Source organism: Cicer arietinum, chromosome 5 (assembly GCF_000331145.2).
Source record: "Cicer arietinum cultivar CDC Frontier isolate Library 1 chromosome 5, Cicar.CDCFrontier_v2.0, whole genome shotgun sequence".
Taxonomy (NCBI): domain Eukaryota; kingdom Viridiplantae; phylum Streptophyta; class Magnoliopsida; order Fabales; family Fabaceae; genus Cicer; species Cicer arietinum.
The window spans coordinates 35,804,816-35,809,921 of NC_021164.2; the positions used below are offsets into that span (position 1 = coordinate 35,804,816).

A 5,106-nucleotide genomic window follows, 5' to 3' on the forward strand; every position below is an offset into this window, starting at 1 on the left:
AACCAAATCAATTATTAATGTTAGTATAATTAATAAATAATTTTAATTAGTTTAATACTTGCTAACTATTTTATGTGAATACGATAGTCTATTATACTACTAACGATAGCGTGCACTTGCTTTAAGTGAATTTTTTTGCGCAATAGCAAACTTCTCCCCGACCAACTCTTTCAACGCATTCCCCACTAGAGATCTTCGAGGAAGAGTTGATCAAGTACTTTTCTGAGGGAGGCATAAACATGGTAGATGCATTATTACAAAAGGAAATTCCCACTAAACCAGAAGAAGTAGCCGCTCAGGGCCCTGCTTTTTCGACTACAGTCAGTTGATGGGATTCCTTCTTCGCAACAGGAGATTTTCAACAAGGTAGGTCTGAAATTGAATCTTATTTTCAGGGATTACCATGGCCTCAAATATAAATATGAATGTGATGTTCGTAGTCTTAATCGGGTGCACGCTCTACAATAAAAAAAATACTCTTAGGAAGACTTATTTAGAGCTTGAGGAAGAATGAGAGGTGTCCCTTCATAGAAAACACGAGATTGAAGATCATAAGATGCTCTCCCTTCATAGAGTTAAAGAAGAAATGAAATGGATATAACTAGAGTCAACTTGTATACCGAGTCTACTCAGATTGACAATGAGTTGATGTCTTTAACGAGCATAAGGCAGGTGATCTCAATTTGGATTTTTCTACCAACCAAGAAGGGTTGAAGCTCAAGCGTCAGGCCTTAAAGAAATTGAGACTCTTCATAGCTGAGGCTAGTGAACCATTTTCTATTCCTCTAGCTACAACTTTGTCTCCCTTAGTCGAGCCTGTCACGACTCGAGAAGATGAAGAGGTAGCTACCGAAGAAACTCAACAACAAGATGTGCTTATTTAAAGTTCTCTTCCACTCAGTGAAGAGAAAACTTAAGACCCTGTGGATGAAGCAATTCAAGATCTAGTCTTAAAGGCTTTGTACTTGTAATTCTATAAATTCGGGTAGGTAGTCAACCTGTGACTACCAACTTTTCTTGAAACATTAATGTATTTTTAATGAAGTGGTTCTTCAATAATTTACCAAATAGTAGGATAATAATTTTTCAGATACTTTCCATGCATTTGTGGTTCTATTTAGCTGATCTACTTCCATATTCACTAGTTGATGGGATCCTCCATTAAAAACCTTACAAACAATAAATAATCCTTCTCTATTTGGTGACCGTTTTCCAAACATAACATCTTTAATTCAAACTTGTAAAATAGTTTTCTAAACTAAGTCACCTCCATGAATTGTTTGAGCTTGACTTGTTTGTTATAGGATTTAGCCATTTTTGTCTTTAAATTCTCAATCCTAGCTAATGTCATTAGTTGATCCTCATCCATGAAATCCAATTCCATTAAAATAGTTTTCTTATTTTCATCAATATTGAGTTTGCTTTGCTTAGCAAATATGAATGAAGCTACATTATTTGCAAAGGGAGTACTGCATCCTAATCATAGGTGAGTTGATAAGGGGTAAAACTTGTTGTAGTTATTTTAGAGTTCCTCGTAGCCCATAAAACTTCTTCACCTTTTCTTTATCATTCTTCTTGATAAGGTCAAATGATGATTTTTTTTGGTTGCCTCAACTTGTCATTACAAAAAAAATGATCTATTGTGACACTCATATTTTAATGTTTTCACTATAATTACTTTTAGCTACACGTTGAGTGTCACTAATTATGACATATACCTACTCTCAGTAACTGTAGGTAAAGGATTTAAGAAAACATCCTATTTCTTTTTTATTTAACTTCTCATTTCAAATTATTTACTGCTTATGGAAAAGCCATATTTATTATTTTATAAACTAAATCATTTTTTAAAATTAATTTCCACAGTTATTTTATAGATAAAGTTAAAAAATACTCCATCCATACTGCATTTGTGTAAAAAAAATTCATATTCCATTTTATAGTTTTTCTGTGGTGGATAATATAAAAGTATTTTTAAATTTTTTTTAAAGAAGATTTATTCCATTTCACCTTCCAACTCTTTCAATAACACCATCTCTTTTCCTCTCTCTCCTTCTATCTCTCAACCTCGTCTTCTCCGTTTCTCCTCCAAAGCCAACCATTCCTCCAATAACTCCGGTGACGATTCTTTCGAGTTCTTCCCTTGGTCCGATTCCGACAGCGGTGCACTCTTCTTCTTTCTTTTTCAGATTCTACCTGCTTTCTTGATTTTCTGCCACACGATTAGGATTAGGGTTTTTTTTTTTATCAAAGTTTAGCTCAAATTCAGTTTTTATTCTGTTTGTCATATTTAAAGGATGAATTTGCAGGTACATCTTGTGGATTGTAGTTCAGGTTTCATAACTTTTAATTATGTTGAATTTTGTTGGAGTACTAGCCTCTAGAGGATTTTATTTTGTATATATATTTTGATTAGATGAAACAACAAGTTCTTTTTTATGAAACAGGATTTAGATTAGAGATTTTGTGAATGTGGATTCAATGCATCTGTTGTAATTCAAAGATTTAGAGATTGTCTTCGCTTTCATGTACATGATATTTAATATGTGTTTGTGACTTCTCACAGAAATTCAATGGCTTCTTGAGGATAGAGTTACATTGTTCACTACTGATGGACTGTTCCAGATCGGAGGCAAAATGGTTCCCCGCCGTGTGAGATCTTCAGATATGATCTTGTCATCCAATTTTATCTATTTTGCTTTCTGTTTAACTAAACAATTGAAACCTTAATTAGCTCAGTGATAGTATTTTGGTTATGTCTAGGTTGTTGAACTGCATGTATCTTTTGGTGCATTGTAACTCTTATCTTTTGTCAAGAATCTACCACCCCAAAATCTTGACTTATTTTGTGGAGATCCAGCTGGAATTCTTATTGACATATATAATTAAGCTTTTTAAATTTCACACAAAGCTCTTTTGCATTTAACCAAACAGAGTGCATCTGCATCCAAAACTTCTGCTGAAACTTAACTCTGTTGGAAGGGTAAAAACCACATTACTGAAGATGCTTTGATACTGTGTCGAGAATCAAGCTGTTATTGGTGAAGGTCTGAGTTTGTAGTTCTATTACTTTTTACAACATACTTCTTATCGTGATTGTAAGGTTTTAATTCTATACTTGCTCTTTTTTGTGTGTTGCATGTTGTAACAAAGTTAGACTCTTTTTCCTTATTTATCCCTCATGTGAAAGAGTATCTCAATCTTTCATGTAGAATACACGGCGTCATAGAATCAGCTTTTAAGCACATGACACAGTATACAACTTTTGAATCTTTCTCATCTCTGAAGTCTGAATCATCTTCATGTTTAGAAGATCCATTTTTATTTCAATGTTAAAGATTCTTTTAGATTGGCTAAGCAGATTCTCATGTTTCACAGAAGCAAGGAAAATCCAAAGCTGCTAATAGATTTCGAAGGTATCAAGAGAGTAACTACATGGACCCCAATCAAGGCCTTTGTCTGGGTGCACTCTTTGATATTGCAGCTACAAATGTAAGTACCTATGCTTTTGACTAAACCTCCTTTATGAGTTATCTTTTGCTGTCTTATAGATATGAATGTCCTCTTTAAAGAAGATTTATTCCATTTTTTTTAAAGAAGATTTATAGTTTCTCTGTGGTGGATAATATAAAAGTACTATGAAATTTTTGTGAATTTCGTTTGGTTTTTGAAGCCAAGGTGTGTGTCAATTTTCTGCCTCAGATGCACATTCGATTATGAGTTTTGGTTTCGCTTATTAACCTGAAAAGTTAACTTTTTATTATTGCAAAGATACGGTTTTCAGGCTATATACAGAAGTAGAACCTGAGAAACATTTGATAACTAGATTATGGTCCGCGCGCTGCGCGGATATTAATTAATTAATTTTATAAATTCTATAAGTAATATTTTATGTATTATAAATATAGTTATCTTATAATATTATTTTATTGATTTGTAATAATTGAATATGATTAGGAAAATTAAAATGAAGGAAAATCATGTTTATCAGAATCTTCTAATTTAATTTTTAAAATATTTTGTAAAATTCGTATGAAAACTTATTATATAGGATAATTGTTTGACTCATTGTACTTTGATTATTAATTTATTTTTCAACATATAATGGTACTTGTAGTTATTTGATGAAATAAAATGTAAAATACAAACCAAAAAATAAGATGTAAAAAATGTTAATGTTGAATTATATTGTAGCGTAGCTAAATTTATTTATTTTATTAGTATGATATTTTAATTGTGAGCATTAGAAGTTGTTATAAAAAAAATTATTGAATATATTTCATCAAGAGTTTGTAAAAAAAAATTTTTTTATGGCATCGGAAGTCTATTTTAAATATATATAATAGATAATAAATTTTAATAATTGGAAATAATTTTTATAATAATTTTTTTATATATTCGTATTTTATGATTATTTTTAATGAATTTGTGTATTTTCTATTAAATAGAATATATATTTTTATTTTATAAAATGTTACTACAAAAATGGATTGACATAAATTGAAAGTAACTATAAATGGATTGACTTTAATGAGTAATTGAATTTTTAACTTATAAAATCATTACTCTGGAATAATATAATTGTTCATAAAAGGAGGATTAAATAATGAGTATTTATGTCCATTATGAGTGATTAGCTGTTTTTTTCAATTGAATTTAATGACTAAAAATATAAATTATTACCATTAGTAAATGACTAATAATATTATAAAATAATTTATAAATTTATTATAAAATAACTTATAAAATAATTTGATAATAATATAAATTATAAATTATTATCAAATTGTAAAGTAATTTATAAATTATAAATTATTATAAATAATTGTAAAATAATTTTATAATTTTATAAGTTTTATAAGTAATATTTTATGTGTTACAAATATAGCTATCTTATAATATTACTTTATTGATTCGTAATAATTGAATATGATTAGGAAAATTAAAATGAGGGAAAATCATGTTTATCACAATCATTTAATTTAATTTTTAAAATATGTTGTAAAATTCGTATGATAACTTATTATATAGGATAATTGTTTGACTCATTGTACTTTGATTGTCAATTTATTTTTCAACATATAATGGTACTTGTATTTATTTGAT

General features: G+C 29.2%; 1 protein-coding gene across 6 annotated transcripts in view; it reads left to right on the forward strand.

Moving 5' to 3' along the window:
• Positions 1-2,004: 2,004 nt before the first annotated feature.
• LOC101503207 (anthranilate synthase alpha subunit 1, chloroplastic-like) overlaps positions 2,005-5,106 on the forward strand; it is a 6,049-nt gene continuing 2,947 nt past the window's right edge. For 5 of the 6 annotated variants that reach the window (XM_073369373.1, XM_073369369.1, XM_073369371.1 and 2 more), the window contains exons 1-3: positions 2,005-2,163; positions 2,567-3,047; positions 3,379-3,492. The gene's annotated coding sequence lies outside the window, so the exon portion shown is untranslated. The remainder of the gene's footprint in view (positions 2,164-2,566; positions 3,048-3,378; positions 3,493-5,106) is intronic. The other variant, XM_073369370.1, reaches the window with a different exon arrangement.